The sequence below is a fragment of the Schistocerca gregaria genome, chromosome X (assembly GCF_023897955.1).
Source record: "Schistocerca gregaria isolate iqSchGreg1 chromosome X, iqSchGreg1.2, whole genome shotgun sequence".
Lineage (NCBI taxonomy): Eukaryota > Metazoa > Arthropoda > Insecta > Orthoptera > Acrididae > Schistocerca > Schistocerca gregaria.
The window spans coordinates 826,730,627-826,752,505 of NC_064931.1; positions in this window are offsets into that span (position 1 = coordinate 826,730,627).

The window sequence follows — 21,879 nt, forward strand, 5'->3', positions numbered from 1 at the left end:
GAATAATTCGTACTACTGATTGCTCAAATCCAGTTCTTCGAGTCCTTGACTGCTGTAGCGAGTCAAATATTACTAACAGAAGAGAACTTTTTACTTGCAATATTATGGAGAGCGATGAAATTTTCCCCCACACATGACTGAAAATCCAGTGTTATAGTACACATGAGTGCCTTATGAAATATAGAACGGGTTATAAAATGAGTTTAATAGACATCAGATGCAGCTGGTGTGACAATCAATATAGCTGAAATTCGAAATTACAATTGTGACGCCAGAACACAACACACACACACACACACACACACACACACACACACACACACACCGCCTGCGCGCCCAGTTTTCAAATTGCGCCTTTGTAGTACACACTGTTTTCAACGTCAAAGTCTAATATCTACCCTTTGCCACAGATGTTATTCAGGCACTAGTAACGTAAAATGAGTATTACGAGGAATGTACATGTTCGACCAACACAACTACGTTGTTGTTGCTGTGGTCTTTAGTCTGAAGACTAGTTTGATGGAGCTCTCCACGCTACTGTGTCCTTTGCAAGCCTCTTCATCTACGAATAATTACTGTAGTTCAACCTGCATCTTTCTGAATCTGCTTACTGTGTTTATATCTCAGTCTCCCTCTACAACTTTTACCCCCTCCCCCTTTCACAAACACACTTCCCTACAATATTAAATTGGTGATCTATTGATGTCTCAGAATATTTCCTATCAACCGATCATTTCCTTTGGTCAAGGTGTAACACATATTTATTTTCTTCCCAATCCTGTTCAGTACATCGTCAATAGTTACATGACCCAGCCACCTAATCTTCAGAATTCTTCTGCAGCACTAAATTTCAGAAACTTCTATTCTCTTCTCGTCTAAACTATTTACGGTCCATGTTTCATATCCATACATGGCTAGGCCCCATGCAAATACTTTCAGAAAAGACTTCCTAACACTTAAATATGTATTCAATGTTAAAAAACTTCTCTCCTTCAGAAAAGATTTTCTTCCCACTGCTAGTCTGCATTTCATATCCTCTCTACTTCGTCCATAATCATCTATTTTGCTGCCCAAATTACAAGACTATTCTATAACTTTAAGTGGCTCGTCTGCTAATCTAATTCCCTCAGAGACACCTGACTTAATTCAGCTATATTCGATTATCCCTGTTTGAGTTTTGTTGATGTTCATCTTACATCCTTCTTTCAAGACGATGTGTATTCCGTTCAACTGCTCTTCCAAATCTTTGGCTATCTCTGACAGAAATACGTTGTCATCGGTAAACCTCAATGCTTTTATTTCTTATCCCTGAACTTTAACTCCTGGTCCAAATTTTCTTTGGTTTTCTTTACTGTTTGCGCTGTGTCGAAACTGAATAACATCGGGGGTAGGCTACAACTGTCTCTCACTTCCTTCTGAACCAATACTTCCCCTCCATGTCCCTCGACTATCATAACTGCGGTCTGGTTTCCACAGAAGCTGCAAACAGGTTTTCGCTCCCTGTATTTTACTTCAGCTACCATCAGAATTTCAAAGGAGTTTTTCCAATCAACATCGTCAAAAGATTTTCACTATGTCTACAAATGCCATAAACATAGGTTGGCCATTTCTTAACCTATCGTCTGAGATAAGTAGTTGTGTCAGTGCTGCCTCTCATGTTCCTAAATTTCCACGGAATCCAGACTGATCTCTCCATTGTCGGCTTCTAAGAATTATTGAATTCTCCTGTAGAGAATTTGTGTTAGTATTTTGCAACCATGACTTCTTACATTGATAGTTCGATAACTTTCCCACCTGTCAACAACTGCTTTTTTTGGAATTGGAATTATTTCATTTTTTTTAAAGCGTCAGGTTATGTAGTGGGTTGCTCTCCCAAGAGTATCATTAGTTCTCACGGAACGTCGGATACTCCGTGGGGCCTTGTTTCAACTGATGTCATTCAGAGGTCAGTCAAGTTCTTCTCGCAGTACGATACCTCCCATTTCATCTCCATCTACGCCCTCTTCCACTTATATTATTGCCTTCAAGTTTACCTCCCTTGTATAGACCTCCTATGTATTCCTTCCACCTCTCAGTTTTCTCTTCTTTGCTTAGGAGAGCTTTTCCATCTGAACTCTCGATATTGATACAGCTGCTTCTCATTTCCCGAAACGCAACAGTTTGCAGTTGCTTACTGATAATGCCGGGGTGAACGGTAAGGTGTCGAAGATAAGTGTCTGTAGGAAGATACAAGATGACTTAGACAAAATTTCCAGTAGGTATGATGGATGGCAACTATCCCTAAATGTGGAGAGGAAGTTAATGCGGACGACTACTATTATCAAGCCTGTAATGATCAGATACAGTATTAGTAGTCTAATGCTTGAAACAGTAAGGTCCTTTAAATATCTGGGCGTAACGTTGCACAGCGATAGGAAATGGAACGAGCATGTGAGAACTGTGGTAGGGAGGATGAATGGTCGACTTCGGTTTATTTAGAGAATTTTAGAAAAGAGTGGTTCACCTGTAAAGGAGACCGCATATAGAACGCTAGTGCGACCTATTCTTGAGTGCTGCTTGAGTGTTTGGGATCCGCATCAGGTCGGACTGATGAAAGATATCGAAGGAATACAGGGGCGGGCTGTTAGATTTGTTACCGGTAGGTTGGAACAACAGGTAAGTGTTACGGAGAAGCTCCAGGAACTCAAGTGGGAATTCCTGGATGGAAGATGACATTCTTTTCGAGTAACTCTATTGACAAAATTTAGGTGACTTCCGAACGATTCTACTGCCGCCAACTTACATTGCGCGTAAGGACCCCGACGATAAGATACGAGAAATTGAGGCTCACACAGAGGCATACAGATGGTCGGTTTCCCTTTCTCTATTTGCGAGTAGAACAGGAAACGAAATGACTAATATTCGTACAGGATACCCTCCGCCACGCACCGTAAGGCGGCTTGCGAATTATCTATGTAGATGTAGATATGTTTCCCCTGGTGAAATATACATTTAAATCCTTACATATGTCCTCTAGCCATTTCTGCTTCGCCATTATGCACTTCCTGTGAATCTCGTTTTTTAGACTTTTGTATTCCCGTTCGCCTGCTTCACTTGCTGCACTTTTATATGTCCACCTTTCATCAATTAAATTCAATATATCCGGCGTTATCCAAGAATTTTTACTAGGCATTTCTGATACTCTGCTGCCTTCACTATTGCATCTCTTAAAGCTACGTCGGCCGCGGTGGTCTCGCGGTTAAGGCGCTCAGTCCGGAACCGCGTGACTGCTACGGTCGCAGGTTTGAATCCTGCCTCGGGCATGGATGTGTGTGATGTCCTTAGGTTAGTTAGGTTTAAGTAGTTCCTTAGTTCTAGGGGACTGATGACCACTGATGTTAAGTCCCATAGTGCTCAGAGCCATTTGGACCATCTTAAAGCTACACATCCTTCTTCTACTCTATTTTTCCCCCTGTTGTAGTCAATCGTTGGTTAGTGCTCCCTCTGAAACCCCCAACAACCTCTGGTTCTTTCAACTTATGCAAGTCCCATCTCTTTAACTTCCTGAATTTTTGCCGCATATACAGTTTTAATCTACTGTTCATAAAGAGGAAATTATGGTCTGAATCCACATCTGTCCCTGGAAATTTCTTACAATTTCAAATGTGGTTACGAAATCATTGTCATTTTATGTACTCAGTCCGAGACCTTCCAGTGCCTCCAGATCTCTTCCACATACACAGCCTCTTTTCATGTTTTTAAACCAAGTTTTAGCAACCATTAAATTATCCTCTGTGCAAAATTCTACCACGCAGCTTCCTCTTTCGTTCCATTGCCTCAGTCCATATTCACTTACTATTTTTCGTTGTCTTAATTTTTCTACAGTTGTACTCTAGTCCCTCATCACCATTAAATTCATGTCTACCTTGACTATCTAAATAATTTCTTTTATCTCATCGTACAATTCTTCTGTGTCTTCATCGTCTGCTTTGCTGGTTGGCACATAAACTTGTGTTATTGTGGTAGGTGTGGGCCTCGTGTCTATCTTGGCTATGATATTGCGTTCGCTATGATGTACATGGTAGCCAGCCCACATTCCTACTTTCTTATTCATTTTTAACCCCACTCCTGCATTACCCCTATCTGACTTTGTATTTATAGCCCTGAATTCACCTGTCCAGAAGTCCTCCTCGTCCTGCAACTGAACTTCACTAGTTCCCATTATATCTCACTTCAATCCGTCCATTTCCATTTTTAAATTTTCTAACCTACCTGCTCGATGAAGGGATCTTACAATCCACGGTCCGATCCGTAGAACTCCACTTTAGTTTCTCCTGATGATGACATCCTCCTGAGTAATCCGCGCACAGAGATCCGAATAGGAGACTATTTTACATCTGGAATGTCTCACCCAAGAGGACGCCATCATCATTTAACCATGCCCTTGTGAAAAATTACTGCTGTAGTTTCCTCTAGCCTTCAGAGTTCGCAACACCAATACAACAATGCCCGTTTCTGTTGACATTACAAAGCCAGATTGATCATTCATCCAGACGGTTACCCCTGCAATTACTGAAGAAGCTTGTGCCCCTCATCAGAATCCACTAGCTTTTCTCGCCTCTCAACAGATGCCCTCCGTTGTGGTAGCACCTGCGGTACCGCTTTCTGCATCGCTGAGACACAGTCTGCCTTTGGCAGGACAACAGCGTGGACATGCTGTGGAACTTCCGTGATTGGAGAGAGAGCTCGCCTTGTTCAAATTCTGACGGCCGTTGCTTGTGTACCGGCTTAGCGTCTACGATGCATGGGGAATCATTACAGTAAATCTACAGTCCAATTTACGTTCTAAGGCTCTCGAGTAGGAGGATTTTCTGTGTGATGAAGTCAGGAATATGGCGAACGGCATTAAAGGAATACATTTTTCGATCGTGAGCAGCACGATGTACGTTAAAATCGTTAACGACGTGGCGTGCGAACGCACCCTACACGAGCCAAACACGAGCCCGGCTTCTGTCGTGGCGGCGGCAATGTCGGGCCATCGTCAGGTCACTCTGGTCATACGGCACAGTCCATGGTGCGGGGCAGCGGGTAAAAATTATTCATTATGCCGTCTTATTCACACGAGCCTGGCAACTAATTTTGTGGTCAGCCAGAAAGCGAAGGGAAACATACTGACCTTTGTTTCCAGTCTGCGCGGCCACATTCTGATCCAGCTCACTGAATGAAAAGTTTCTTTCTCCTATTTCTTTGCGGAATCAGGGTTATGATTTTAAATAAAAGTTTAACGTTCCAGTCAAAATTTAGATTACGTAAGGTTTCTCACAGACAGCACTTAGAAACTCACTATTGGCAATTGAAAGCTAGTTTTTCTATTCTAACAGTACATTTAGCAGTCCAGAGGAGACCTCTACGTTACGTTCCTACCAGATTGTTTTTCACTCTGACTAAAATTACTCAATGAAAGTTTGCAAAACATGTTCCAAATAAATGCTCGCTATAAAATTGGAAATAAATTCCCTACTTGCTACGTGGAATTGTAATTCACACGGACGGCACATTAACAGTTACTCTGGCGAATTCTAAGCGATCCAGGACGATGTACAGACCTCGCGATTTCACTATCCATTTTTACCGCAAAATACGAGATTTGTCACAGCTTGGCTCTGACGTCATCCGAGGCAGAGCGGGATCCGACGTTTGAAAATGGCTCTGAGCACTATGGGACTCAACTTCTGAGGTCATTAGTCCCCTAGAACTTAGAACTAGTTAAACCTAACTAACCTAAGGACGTCATACACATCCATGCCCGAGGCAGGATTCGAACCTGCGACCGGAGTGGTCTCGCGGTTCCGGACTGCAGCGCCTAGAACCGCACGGCCACTCCGGCCGGCTCCGACGTTTGACAGACGTGGATCTTACTGTAGTGAAACCTCATATCTTCTGGACTGGGTGTGGAAGAGCCCAGTCTATTTGGAACGTAGGGTCTACCCAATGGGCATTTCCTACCACTGCTGTGGATTGAAGGTGGTGGTGGGTGGACATCTTATGTGATAGCGTAAGTCTCGGAGAGGACTCGTTGGTGCTGAAGCTTCGATGCTGACCTGACTATTCAATCATGTCAACGGGCCTCCTATAGTGGTTGTGATTTTTATTTGTCGTCCTAGCTGCTGGACGAGTGGGTTGTCGGAAGTGCGGGTGGTATTACAGAACCGGCGCGCCGCTTCTTGAAATCGCTCCCTTACTAGGGGATCTTCAGCAGCTTCGTGTAGGAGACTGTGAGGAAAGTCGTTCAGTGCATGGTAACTGCGTCGCAATATCTTATTCTGAAGTTGTTGTAGGTTATGTATGTGAAAGGGCCTGAGTGCGGGTTACATTTATATACGTGCCAGAGCGGACGGCCGAGGGAACATCTGTTGTCTATGACTATCTGCATATTGCAGCAGCCTCCGAACGACCGCTTTCTCGGGCACATAAACTTTAAGAATATAGTGCAAATTACTTCAGAAACCTCTTAATTTTTATTTGTATTCAGATAAGTTATTTGAAATCACCGAAACAGTTTCAGCTTGCTATAATTAAAACTTTGCCTTCTATAATTTTTATAGTGGAACTAATGGTAGATCGTTACCTCTGAACCATATCTTCACTAGAACTTATGTCAGCAGTTATTAATACTACAACTCTCAAATTTGGCATAGGTCTGTCACTTGGTATGTTTTATCATCGTTTTAAACCAAAATTCTCTATTATTAAAATCACAGGTACTTAATCTACAACAATTGGGTACATTTGAGTAACAAAATTGCTTTTAAATTAATTACTCAAAAACTATAAGAGATAGCTTAACGTGGTCTTTCAGTTATTATTTTTCGGGTGAACTGACGCATAAAACAAATTTTCGTGTTTCTAAGTCCATCATTTATCGCCTCTGATTTTTCCCAAAAACGTGGATTCCGGTGTTATTTTTTTGTTATATGGTTTTGGAAACCTGTACCACTTATATATGAGCTCTAACTGCACCTTCTGACAAAATTCTGGCTTTCTAGCTTCATTATTTAGCGCCACTAATTTTTCTCTTAAAACGGCATTTTTAACGAAACTGTTAAGTCTGGTATGTAAAGACTTGGCATTTGCAACATTATAACACTAAACTATATTTTAACAAAGTTTTAAACATTAATTCTGATTTTTAATTTCATACTTAATTGTGGTGCAATACTTGCGCGCTACGTACAGACACGTTAAGGTGACGTGGTGCTACTAACAGTGAACTGGGATAACTCGCAGACCTCTGTATCTCACACACGATGCAGCGCTTGACTTGCTTCAGTGGCCATAAGCGGAAAAAGGGACTCTCTTTCGGACATATCCTGTCCTAAACTCAGTTTGAGAGGTCATCACTGAATCCCGAAGCCACGTCCCATCCTAATTACAGACAGGCGGATGCCGCGCAATAATTATATACGACGGGCAGCACCGGACCTGTTCCAGGTGCGAGAAAAAACCTACCTTGGATCCAAATACCTGCAGAGGCGCAGTACGGAACTAATAGCCGCCGACGGATCATCCGCGTCGGACAGTACGGTGTGCCGGTGACCTACGCCGCTTCTCTCGCTTCTCCTACCACGTCGCAATGAAGCACGAAGGCCACAACTGAGCCAGATCTTACCCCAAAGGAGGGTGCCTCGGATGGGTGCCAACGCTGCCAGCGGCTGAAGTAACCGTCAACAATAAGACGGAGATCGACTCGGTCGGACACGGAAGGTCGCGTGAGGAAACAATGTTCTCCGAAACGTCGCAAGAGAAGTCGCCGAACCGTCTCCGGGCGGTATGAGACGTTGCAGGCCAAAGACGAGGCCGCCGTCGACCCGAACGACGCCCACGAAACCGCCACCGCCGAAGGAGACTACGTGAGCGCCGCGGCGTCTACCGGTGTGCCGAACTATTTACTGGAATCAGAACAGCCGATTATACGCCACTGGCCATTACTTCATCTTCGGAGCACAAAATGGACGCCGGCCTCGGTGGCCGAGCGGTTCTAGGCACTTCAGTCCGGAAACGCGCAACTGCTTCGGTCGCAGGTGCGAATCCTGCCTCGGGCATCGATGTGTGTGATGTCGTTAGATTAGTTAGGTTTAAGTAGGTCTAAGTTCTGGGGGACTGATGACCTGAGAACTTAAGTCCCATAGTGGTCACAGCCATTTGAACCATTTTGAACAAAATGGACGATGCTCCAGTGGCTGCCTCCACAGCATGGCACGAACAGGAGGTCGAGGATGAGGACAAGCTATGCGACACTGCGTTGTCGACGCCGCTCCACCTAATCGTACTCTTCTCTGAACCCTCCGCGGCCTCGCATGTCGTTCCACAGCGACGCCCACGTCCTTGCGCTGACGTAATCGTGGATCATACTCCAGCGGTCCGCCACCAGGCCTTTCGGATGCAACAATCAACACCAAGAACGTCCGTTCACGGGTGAAGATCTACCTAATGCGGAAGATGTTCTGGGCATCTGATAACGATTTCGTCCTCTTGCAGAAATTTCACACGGCCAGTCTACCAGATATCAATGACTATAGCGCCCACTCCTCCACCTCTGCAGTTGATCCCATGGGCCATGGAATGTCCAGCTACAACCGCGAAGGGATTCCTGTCACTTATGTTACCTTCCTTCCACTAGCTCAGGGCATGGCATTCAATAAGATGGGGACACACTTCAGTAATGTCAGCGTCCAGTCAGCACCGGCTAACGACACGAATACGCCCAGTTTTATTCTGAAGGCATTAACCCTCTGCTTTTAGTGTGATACGAGCATTAGCTGCTAGGATGTGTTTTTAACTGTGTTCTGCATCTAAAAGATCAGGTTCCCCACTATACTACATGCCAGGAAATACGTATAGTGGTGTGGGACCTTCTCCTCAAAGACACCTGTGATGTCCAACATGGCAACTGTTCTGGTCATACCCTTCTTATCAGTCACTGTGTGAGTCGTGTAGTCGGGATTTTACATTTGCGATACAGGAGCCGAACGCTGAAGACTGGCCTTTTCCGAAAACTGCTCTTACATATGCATGGTCCTTCTTCTGCCACAGTCTGTGTGGCGCGGCTGTGCACAGTGTAAACTGAATATTTCTCATGTGCATGACCCAGCTTGTCGCCAGCAAATCGTTGCAACATAGGCAGACTGGGAGCGACGCCTTCCAACAATGACGTGGTGGACTGACTACGCCAAACCTGCGATGAGACACGGGAAGGATTTAGCCGAATGGTAAAACAACACTGTCAACTACTACTATGCGATCCTCTGATATCTGGAGGCACAGCCGCCAACCCCGAACAACCAGATTGAACGGCAGAGAACTAAGGCGAGAATAACTGCGTTAACACTCCGTACATTGCAGTGGTTGGTAATACGGACGCGACTCCATGATCAGCCAGGAATGGAAATTGCATCTATGCATCACACAGTGTCCGACGAAAGACGGCGTCGGTGACAGCTCATCAACTCTCTGGTGACGCCTCCGCAGGTGACCATGCAGAATGACATCGTCAACGGGTCCGTCGAACACCGCGAACGTACTTACAGCTAAAAAGATACCGACACCGGTGCAAACTACTCCATCTTGCATTACGTCTCGTGCACTCTCACCACACAGAGGTGCATACTTCAACAGTGGTGGTCATAGTAGATGAAGTCAACGACGCAGTCGATAAGGGTGCAGTCAACAGATGACTTGGCATCGACGACTTACCAACTGAGTTTTACAGAGCCTTCTGGGGCTCATGGAAATGTGGTGGACGACTATGTTCCAGAAACTAATTACATCTTTGTTGATGGCATCATCATTCCAGTCTACAAACCAGTCCATGGTTCGACGGTCACAAGCCATAGACTTCTCACCCTACTCAATACAGATTACAAGATCTTTCCCCATTACTGAATATGCGCCTCCGGACGATACTCCCTCCCGACCCTCCCCAGTGTAAATGACTGCTTGGGGGCAGGCTAACATATGAACTGCCCAGGCGAATGTTGTTATTTAGCTGTGATGGCGGCGACCTGCAGATTTCGTGCAGCATTCGTCGCTACAGACTTCAATAGCGCATTCGAATAAGTGCGTCGTTATTTTCTGTTTTCTGTGGTAGCCCACAGGAGCACCCTGCTACTGTTTATCGAAGTCCTTTCGCGCCTTATAGTGGTGCCAGTTTACAAGTCCAAGTCAATGTACGTTTGACAGGGCTAGTACCCATCCGCCGCTCAATTTGGCAATGGTGCCCCATCTCTACCCTACTGTATGCTGTTGCCCTAGAGTCCCACATTGGGGCCTGACGAAAGAGCTCTCTGTACTCAACCTTCGCCGTCACGACCTTCTCCTCCTCTTCCGGTTTAACTCCGACATTCGAAAAATCCTCGTACTCATTACGCGTTATGGAGCTGCTGCAACCAGTGCCATGAAAGTAGCGAAATCTTGTGTAACGTACGTCAGATGAGATCAGAAAGGTGGACTGGCAACCCTGCCACTAGTGCAGATATTCCAGTACCCTGGCATTAACTTTGCCCCCACTGTCACACGGACGGCCGCTACGAATTTCCGTCACCTGTTACACGTCATCCGCAACGACGTCCACCAGAATTTCCTGCGCCATTGGGACACATTGAAACACGTTTTGTTCGTTCATCGTTATGTGGGATCAAAATTGGTCCACGTCGCTCAAGTGTTCCCTCTGCCGACGAGGACTGGGTTCAATCTTCAGGCGGCCTCTGGCTGTTGTCTTACGGCTCCCTCAGTGTTTTAAGTCCATTATGAGACTCTTGCCCTGACCCCACGGGATGGTGGCTTCAGAGTCGTCAACGTCAGATGCGAGCTGCAGCCAACTCTCTATGAGTTATATACGAAGACAATGGACCAGACAGGGCACACGCCTGACACGTAGCTTGCCAGCATCTGTCGGCCACATCGGGCCTCACCCGCCTCACTTTTCGTCCTTTTTCGTCGAACAGAGTTATGCACATACCAGACACGCTCCACCCACTATTGCACCATGTTCCCTTGTAACTTGCTAGAGACGAAACACTCCTCTATGTTGTGGCCCATTGTGTGGAGTACCAACCACCAGCCCCTCCTCCCTACGGATGTCCGGACAGTGTGGTATCACCCTATCAACAGGAAATTTGCCACGAAACAGCTACTGTATAACATCGGTTTGTCAGATCCCCCTCTTTATTCCTTCACCGGCAGCTCGGAAGTGATGACCACCGTCGAACCTGCACCTCTTCACACGACATTTAGTGATTCGTGCAGCAAATGACTACCTGATACATAAGAGTGCCACCGGATGCGATGGAACCGCAAGTGTTTCTATACCCGGAGGGCATATACACTCCTGGAAATTGAAATAAGAACACCGTGAATTCATTGTCCCAGGAAGGGGAAACTTTATTGACACATTCCTGGGGTCAGATACATCACATGATCACACTGACAGAACCACAGGCACATAGACACAGGCAACAGAGCATGCACAATGTCGGCACTAGTACAGTGTATATCCACCTTTCGCAGCAATGCAGGCTGCTATTCTCCCATGGAGACGATCGTAGAGATGCTGGATGTAGTCCTGTGGAACGGCTTGCCATGCCATTCCCACCTGGCGCCTCAGTTAGACCAGCGTTCGTGCTGGACGTGCAGACCGCGTGAGACGACGCTTCATCCAGTCCCAGACATGCTCAATGGGGGACGCATCTGGAGATCTTGCTGGCCAGGGTAGTTGACTTACACCTTCTAGAGCACGTTGGGTCGCACGGGATACATGCGGACGTGCATTGTCCTGTTGGAACAGCAAGTTCCCTTGCCGGTCTAGGAATGGTAGAACGATGGGTTCGATGACGGTTTGGATGTACCGTGCACTATTCAGTGTCCCCTTGACGATCACCAGAGGTGTACGGCCAGTATAGGAGATCGCTCCCCATACCACGATGCCGGGTGTTGGCCCTGTGTGCCTCGGTCGTATGCAGTCCTGATTGTGGCGCTCACCTGCACCGCGCCAAACATGCATACGACCATCATTGGCACCAAGGCAGAAGCGACTCTCATTGTTGAAGACGACACGTCTCCATTCGTCCCTCCATTCACGCCTGTCGCGACACCACTGGAGGCGGGCTGCACGATGTTGGGGCGTGAGCGGAAGACGGCCTAACGGTGTGCGGGACCGTAGCCCAGCTTCATGGAGACGGTTGCGAATGGTCCTCGCCGATACCCCAGGAGCAACAGTGTCCCTAATTTTCTGGGAAGTGGCGGTGCGGTCCCCTACGGCACTGCGTAGGATCCTACGGTCTTGGCGTGCATCTGTGCGTCGCTGCGGTCTGGTCCCAGGTCGACGGTGACGTGCACCTTCCGCCGACCACTGGCGACAACATCGATGTACTGTGGAGACCTCACGCCCCACGTGTTGAGCAATTCGGCGGTACGTCCACCCGGCCTCCGGCATGCCCACTATACGCCCTCGCTCAAAGTCCGTCAACTGCACATACGGTTCACGTCCACGCTGTCGCGGCATGCTACCAGTGTTAAAGACTGCGATGGAGCTCCGTATGCCACGGCAAACTGGCTGACACTGACGGCGGCGGTGCACAAATGCTGCGCAGCTAGCGCCATTCGACGGCCAACACCGCGGTTCCTGGTGTGTCCGCTGTGCCGTGCGTGTGATCATTGCTTGTACAGCCCTCTCGCAGTGTCCGGAGCAAATATGGTGGGTCTGACACACCGGTGTCAATGTGTTCTTTTTTCCACTTCCAGGAGTGTATGTTCCCGCCGCCAAATACAGGGCAAAGGATAAAGGGGTGGGCGGTCAGTTACTTATTCCGTGAGGGAGCAAATTCCCGCCCCGACTCATGGACCTTTTTGAAAACGGCCCTTGCAGAGCTCGAGCCACCCCACGTTACCGACTTTGATTTGCCGACTATCTTCGAGGTGTCTTTGATAGACTTTCACCTAGTTGGGGAGTGTAGGGAACTGAGGGCACCCATCCTCCCACCGGCGGTGCCTGACTTCCACCCAGCTGTGGCCGATTCTACTCCAGACCTCTGCGGATGGGAGAGCGTGAAATTATTGCATGGATCTCTTTAACGAGGTTTCTGCCTTTTTTTCCATACGGAGATAGCGTCTGTCCCACATAATTTCATAATAATATGAAAAATAAAAAATAAATGAGTGAATAAATAAACAAAACAAGTGTTTCACTTCTGTTGATTCCCATGTCTCCCACTTTCCTGTGCCCCACAGGTTCGATGGCGGTGAGCGGGACATTGTGTGCACGTCCCGGATTCGATTCCTAATAAAAAGTTGGCAGAGCGATAGAAAAGGTCACGCAAGCCACCCCACCGACGGCAAGATCAATGGATCATGGGGATACAACTACATTATGAACCATGTTTTACAGAACCAAAGTGCGACCCGAAACAAAAAATGTTAGGAACAGTGCTACAAACTACTGATTTGCTACATTTCTGCATTAGCGAAAAGTTAATTTTCTCACCCTGTGCAGAAAGTATTTTTACGAAAACTATACTGAACAACCGTATAGAACTTCTTACATACAACCGTTTTGCGTCGTGTGTCTTCGTATTTATCACTTAGATACCATTTCACTCTGTATGAGGCAAATACATTTCATATTTAAAAAAGAAACGCCCATACGCTTTACAATATTCTGTTAAATACATTTTATTATTATCATATGTATCTATATTGTTTAACTATTTATGCCTCAGTTCTTATTTTTCTTGCGTTCATCTAGTGTGCCTGATTTCAATATCAATAAAAACTTTTCATAAAGGGTGTTGGGAAATGCCCTTTACAAACTTCTAGGTCTTGTAAAGTGGAATGAGTACATAATGTTTTGAATATGAACACATGTCCGGGAATACACTGTTTCTGTTCTACGATAGTTTTAGTTCAGATGTGTAACTCAGCCACTTCTGTTCGAGGAATTTCATTAGGAGTGAAAAATTTTGAAATTTGTGGTACGTTCCTATGGGAACAAACTGCTGAGGTCATCGGTCCCTAGGCTCACACACTAATTAATCTAACTTAAACTAACTTACGCTAAGGACAACACACACACACACCCATGCCCGAAGGAGGACTCGAACCTCCGACGGGGGTAGCCGCGCGAACCGTGTCGAGACGCCTAAGACCACGCGGCTATCCCGCGTGGCATAATTAGGAGTGATCACTACAATTGTTAGATAACAGTTCGAAAGGAAACCTAATGAAACATCAATTTATCACTTAAGCACATTTGTTTGTATTCACACTTAAACATTACGTGTTTACATTGTGCCAAAACCAAAAACCACCCTGCATACTGTACGAACAAAACAGTAATGATACATTACAGCGACAGCTAGATGTGGCGACAACCAACGTTGCTACAGACAATGTATCTACGAAGCATGTTCTGGTATAAATTCTTTATCCCACCTGGTGTCTCTTCAGGTTCTAGTGCAGTCGGCAGAACTCGTGCCAGCAGATGTTCCTCTGTCCCTACAGGAGTGTTGTAAATTAAACTTTGCATGCGACCCCACAAGAAGTTGTCCCTAGTAGTTAAATCCGGCGCTCGCGGCGACCACACGGTTGGAGCGCCTCAGCCTATCCATCTTTCACCAATCGTTTGTTGAGATGTCTCCGAATCGGATGTGAGAAGTGAGGTCACCATGCTGAAACATTTCCTGACGAACATTCAGATGCACAGCTTCCAAGAGTGGGCCGTTTACGTTTTGTAGGAAGATCAAGTGTGCAGGACCAGTGAGCCTCAGTGGAAGGAGGTATGGCCCAATCAAATGACCGTCCACAATACTTCCCGACATGTTAACACCAAACCGGTGCTTAAGCCTCTGAACATGCTTGGCATAAGAGCTTTCGTGTTCCCAGACATAGTTGTTTCAAAAATTCAGAACACAGTCCCCAGTGAACTTATATTTATCAGTGAACAAAACTCGACCTGGAAACGGTGTGTGTCGATGCAGCGGTGTGGCAACCAAATGCAGAAGGCGTTACGGAAAATCCGATGGACCCATTGCGTGTACCCCTTTTAAGTGGCACAGATGTAATTGTTGCTCACGCAGAACGTCATAGTCGAAACTGTGACTAAGAACTACTGCACGCACAGTTGTTCGAGTACTCGTTGCTGGGTTCTCTTAAACTCTATGCAGTACATCTTCTTCAAATTTGGACGTGGGGCGTTGCCGTTTATTCCACAGACGTGTCGCTTCACGATGAAGATACCTGTTTCTCGGAGCTGCTGCATAGCTTGGACAAAACGTTTGTGCGATGGTGTGCTACGTAACGGAAAACGTTCGTGATACAGCCAACTAGCAGCTCTTCCGTTACCTCGAGCTTCGGCATACACAAGAAGCATGCCTGTGTATTCCGAGAAGACGAAGAGGCATTGAATAGGTCTCGCAGCAAGGCAGACAGTAAGTGACATAAGGTGACCACCTCACATAATACCTGTACACGTCATCCTCTCCACTCTACTGCATACCAGGACACGCAAATCTGAGACCTTTCTCTTTCTCTCAGCAGATTTGGTCACGTTACACATCTGAATTGAAACAGTCTTAGAACGGAAACAGTACATTTCCTGACATGGGTTCCTATTCAAAATATGATGTACTCATTCCCCTCTACAAGTCCTAGAAGTTTGTAAAGGGAATTTCTGAACACTCTGTACAGGCTACGTATATACAGAGCGATATCAAAACAAAATCAGCCTGCCATAATAGTGCTTTCAGTCATGAAACTAGCAGCCATGACTGAATTCACTGTATACCGTGCCCGTGCTTTGGTCTGTGAGGATACTGACGTTCCGTGGCTGTAGATGTTAGGATGTAACAACTGATATAAAATGAAAACGATAACGCAACGACCAGTAGGCGGTGATGCACTTCCAGTAGAGCAGTGAAGTACTGCCGTCTTATCAGCGAGAATTTTTTTTTATTTTTGGACAAAAAAACAATGAAGAAGTTAAGAAACACCTCAGTATTTATTTAGTCAGTCGTTAGGGTGGGGTTTTCTGCACTAGATTTGAAAGCTTTGAATGGTCGTCAGAAACCACGAAAACGTAAGTATATTTCTATCACAAAAGTGACTTCCACCACACAGATTGTGTGATACATAATTAATCCATATTACACCTGTCTAGAATCTCTCAAGATATTGAAATGATTTAATATGAATGATCTATATTCCCAGCTGTGGCTGATACTGTGAGCAGTCTAAATCTTTCAACTATTTCATGTTGACTGTAGTGATAGATATATTGCTGAGATGGTTTGTTCATTTTATTGTGCTGAATATTGATAATGCCACTGTCAAGGTGCCCTCTAAAATCAGTTTAATTATATTCTTGAATTTCACATTGTTCTGGCTTTCTGTTCCTCCATTGGCTTTCTTAGATGCAGCAGTCACAGGGAATATTTGATCATAGATTTCTGTATCTTTCGGTAAATACTTCTCGAGGTTTGAAGTATTTAAGAATAACAGGTTCAGTTGAGTTCAGCATTGGCTGATTTAGTTGCCTGTCTAAGTCTGGTGTGCCTCTAGCGTTCTTTTCATCGGATGTCCAATGTCTTAGTTGTCTGGTTAAATTTATAGACGACTGCGTACCCATCATGCATGGTTCTTTTACCTTTACTCCATATGTTCTATCAATCTAGCGATTGCTGTGATGTTTAATGAAATCACCGATAGCATCCCCTTTTATGTTCAGTTGCATTGATGAGTCGTTCAAGAGATTCTGTAACAGGTCTAAATGCTTCTTTAGAGCTTGGTCTCTTTCCAAACACTCAAATTCTAACAATCGCAGTTTTTCCCCGATAGCCTTGCGCGCTTCAACAACATAATCATCATCATCTTCCTCATCATATCATCTTCTTCTTATCCTCCACTATTTCCGCCTTCTGCTTTCATAAATATATTGTCTTCTTTGGCTTTAACGTTTTTGTCGTCTTCTTCTTGGTCTGTGGTCTGTTTTCTTTTTCTTCAGCACAGGCTCAGACTCACCTTACCTTTTTTGCAGCAACGATAGTTTCTTGTGGACATTTCGTCGACATTTCAAGGATTCCTAGTGATACTTTTTGCATCTAATGCAATACACAATCTGATTGAGGTTGCTTACAGAATCAGTTTTCATTTTTCTACAGAATCATTATAGCATTATTAAATGTATTGTACATTAATTTGTGGTCTTTCTCAATGAAGAACCAGCGAATACTTATTTTGTCACCGCACTGTATGTTCCTTTTGATATTGTGCCCCTATTTTCTTCCTTTTATTATTTCTCATGACCCATTCACAAGAAAAATACGCAATAAGAAAGGACATGTGATACTGGTTCATGAAGTTTTCCGTCACCATTACCTCCATAAACTCGCTCATAACCCTGTCCCAGTATTTGGGAGTCTCTGCCAGAACTTTCGTTTCAGTGCAGTTCATGAAACGTTTCAGTTCCAGACAGTGTTCAGCAATGGCCAATTTAGTTGCCTGTCTAAGTCAGATGTCCTTTGCATCTGATGTCCACTGTCTCAGTTCTCTGACCAATATGGCAAGGTGTATGCACTGTGGACTATTGTGTTCAGAACTCCTTTCTTCTGCGGTGGGTGGAGACATTTGCTGGCTTGCAGGTACAAATCAGTGTGTGTAGGTCTGCGATACGTATTGCGAACAAAGGACCCATCTGCTCTGCTTTTAACAAGTACATCAAGAAATGACACCAGGTCATCCTTTTCTATTTCCATGGTGAACTTAATATTTACGTGGCGAGAGTTAATATGTTCCAGAAACTCACTAAACCTCTCCAACATCTTGAGGCCTGTTCACAAAAGTATCACACACATATCTGAAGAAGCATGTAGGTTTGTACCTAGCCGTCTCTAATGCCTCTTGTTCAAATCCTCCATGAACATACTGGCAGCCACGGGACACCGCGGTCTGCTCGTGGCTACAACTTATGTGTGCTCATAATATTTGCCCCCATCCAGTAAATAAGTTGTAGTCGGTATATACCTGAATAGATCCAACAGAGCAGCATTAAATTTCTCTACAATCAGTTCCAATGAATTTTTCAGTACCACCCTGGTGAACAGGGGTACCGAATCAAAACTGACCATTGCATCAGATTCTGTGATATGTTCTTGCCTGAGACGTTGCAAGGAGTCCTCTGACTTGTGAATGTGGTGAAAACACCTCTCCACTAAAGGGAACAACAGTTTCTGCTAGTACTTGGCTGCAGGATGCGTTGATGCGTCGAATCTGCTGACAATTGTGCACAGTGGGACGCCATGTTTATGTACTTTCTGCAGTACATGCAGCATAAGTGGAACTGGCGCTCTCGATAATAGTTGTTTGATGAACTTGTCAATTGGATTCGTTAGACGATCTCGAGGTGTATCGAATGGTAGTTCCGTTGTGCTGTACGTGTCAACACTCACGCGCTCACTGCCATGGAAGAGAAAGGCATGGTCCGCAGCTCGTGGTCGTGCGGTAGCGTTCTCGCTTCCCGCGCCCGGGTTCCCGGGTCCGATTCCCAGCGGGGTCAGGGATTTTCTCTGCCTCGTGATGACTATGTTTTGTGTGCTGTCCTTAGGTTAGTTAGGTTTAAGTAGGTGTAAGTTCTAGGGGACTGATGACCATAGATGTTAAGTCCAATAGTGCTCAGAGCCATTTGAACCAACCATTTGAGAAAGGCATGTACAAGAAACGTGCTGCAACCAGACACTAAGAGAAATAGGCGAGTGGCTCAAATTTCTGCTGGCACGACACAGGACCAACAGTAGACTGACTGTTAACACAAACCGTATTGTGAAATATGACAGTGGATAAATTCGTTCTCGCTTTTGTTTTGAAGGTGACAGTCTAATTGTCCAAGTACTGAAGAAATCTGACAACTCATAAATGAACAGTTTATCAACCGTCACAAGTGTGCTATTGCACGTAGAAGTTTTGTACTGTTCCCGATTCTTGTTTGTTTCTATCACGGGCATTTTTACGCCCAGACTATACGTTGATGAGCTTCTGGAAATGCCCACCCACTACTCTGTTTCAACACGACAACACTCATCCATACACAACAATTGCTTCCAGGCTTCGTTTTGAATTCTCAGTGCTCTGTCAGGGATAGCTATATTTCCTGGTCTAATCGAAAATGTGTAGGGTACTCCTACATCCAAATCCGATGGAACTGGCTACATAAATCGAAGATACGTGGATAGAATTTCGTAGGCTACTGCTAGGACCTGTAGAGCTACTTATGTTTAGAAACAACTGCTCCTTGCCAACACACAGAAAAACTTACGTGCTGAGGGAATGGATATTGTCCGGAGAAAAGTGACTTTTTGGCTAAATTTTGGACACGAAACTTAAAGAACCTATAATTCCAGACAGACTGTTCAACGATTCTTCTACTTGAACTCCACATGTCACAAAACGACACCAATTACGAGATAAAAGGTATTAGGACGCCAGGCGTATTTGCTGTCAGCTTTTCCTCACTTCATATGTAAATACGATGCAACATAGTTTACGCGAGTACATGAAGCATCTGCGCCTTGCGAGGTACCGGGTGGTTATAATTAAACTGCAGCTACTGTAGTTAGTCACAGAGATCCAGTGTGAACTGTAATTATCGAATGCCAATGAAACCTGGTAGAGATTCTTAGTCATCAATGATAACTGATTTACGCTGGAAAAAATAGTTCCAATAGTGCAGATCTGGCGCTGTCAATGCAAGAAAGGCGTATAGAAATATTTCGATATATAATCGATTAGGAACGGGATGTATGCAGAAAACAAGTGAGAAAGGCATAATTTTGTGTGTATTTTTAACCGCCGCTTACACAACTTGTTCAATATGAGCACCAGAGACGTCGACGAGATAGTGCATCTCAATAGTTGCTCGCAGCCGTTCCGGTGGAATCTGAACAACGTGTTATTGTATACTGCCTTAAGATCAGATAGAAACGAAACGTGTCCCTAGTAAACCCGTTCTATTAGATATCCCAGAGCCAAAGTCATATGGATTTAAAACAGGAGATATTGCAGGTCATGCGTCTGGAGAACATCTGGAGATAACAGGTTCGTGGTAGGTTGCAACAAACACATAGGGGATCGACGAGAGGTGTTGATCCATCTTGTATGAAAACAGTGGTTTCTACGCAACTGTGCTCTTCCAAAGCAGGTACAAGGAGGTCTCTGTAACATGCAGACGTCACGGTACAATTGACAGAACATCTTGCTGTGTTCTCGTCAAATAAGAAGAGTCCGACAGTAAAGGTGCTTGTGAATCCACACAGCACAGTCACAAACGGGGAGTAGAATGGCTCTTTTTGTGCCACACGCGATTTAATAGCACCCCAAATTCGGCAGTTCTGTGCATTCATTGCATCCTGTAGTGTAAAATACGCCTCGTCAATAGACAGAATATTTTCCAGGCACGTGTCATCAATTTCGATCCGTGCCAGAAAGAGAATATCAAATTCAGAACGTTGTTGACCGTGGGATGGACAATTCTCGTGACACTACACGAGCACTAGCCCTACTCGGGGCAGGCGCTGCTTGGATTGATGTAGCAACAGCACCAGGCTAGGATGTCTTCCTCTCGAGTGTCACAGCAAGCTCACGCGTGTTTTCCAATTTCGTTATCATCTTCTTCATACCATTTAATGAGGTCAGGCCTCTGCTCACACCTTTCAATCGGCGATTCTTTCTCAGTGCAGCACTGTAATTTCTGCCATTTACATAAAACAGTTTCATTAACAGCGCACCGTCTCTACTCGATAGCCAAACTGTCCACTCTCGTTAATGCCTGTCAAATGACAGCATGTATGCCATAATCCCAAATATCACCTTGGAATTGTTTTCCAGTGTAAATCGGTTCCGCATTAGTGCATTAACATAACTATCACGTTTCGCTGCCATACGATAATTACAGTCTATTCTGGACGTCTCTTAGAAACCTAGCAAAGTGGTGCAGTGGTTAGCACACTGGACTCACATTTGGGAGGACGACGGCTCAATCCCGCGTCCGGCCGTCCTGATTTAGGTTTTCCGTGATTTACCTAAATCGGTCCAGGCAAATGCCGAACTGGTTCCTTTGGAAGGGCACGGCCGACTTCCTTCTCCGTCTTTCCCTAATTCGATGAGACCGATGACCTCGCTATTTGGTCTCCTCCCCCAAACAATCCAACCCAACCTCTGTGAGTAACTGCACGTTCATATAACCACCTGGTAAAAGAGCCAGTAAAATGGAGACGAGACAGATGGAAAAAAGTAACTAAACTGTTTATTATTTCAAACGTAATAGCAATAATAACTCTTAATACGTTTATAGCACTGTGAGACAAGACAGTCCCTTAATGGGGAAATGTTTGCTGTTGGCTACGGAACCATGATTTTAACCCAGCTTGTACCTCTTCGTCCGAAGCAAATAGATGGCCACGAATATCTTTCTTCAGGGCACCAAAAATTATAGAAATCGTATGGGGAGAGAAAGGGGCCGTATGATGGATAGGATGTACCAGCGAGACTTCTGCAGCCATGGCAACATGTGGGTTGGCATTGTAATGCAACAGATTGTTGCCGTCCGTCAATATTCGTGTGCGTTGTCAAGGTCGACGTAGGATTGTTATGGATAGCAGGGTGAGAATAATGGAAACGGAAGTGTTGACCCCTGTATCTGTTCTCCTACAGATGTTGATGCGACGGCACCGTGCGGCAACCACTGTTGAGCTCGGAAGCAGTGAGGAAACGCCTGAGGCAAACTAAGCATTTGAGTCGAGGCGCCCTTTGGTAGCGCTAAGGTAGCAGCTTTTCCGAGTTCGAATCTCGATCCGTCACACA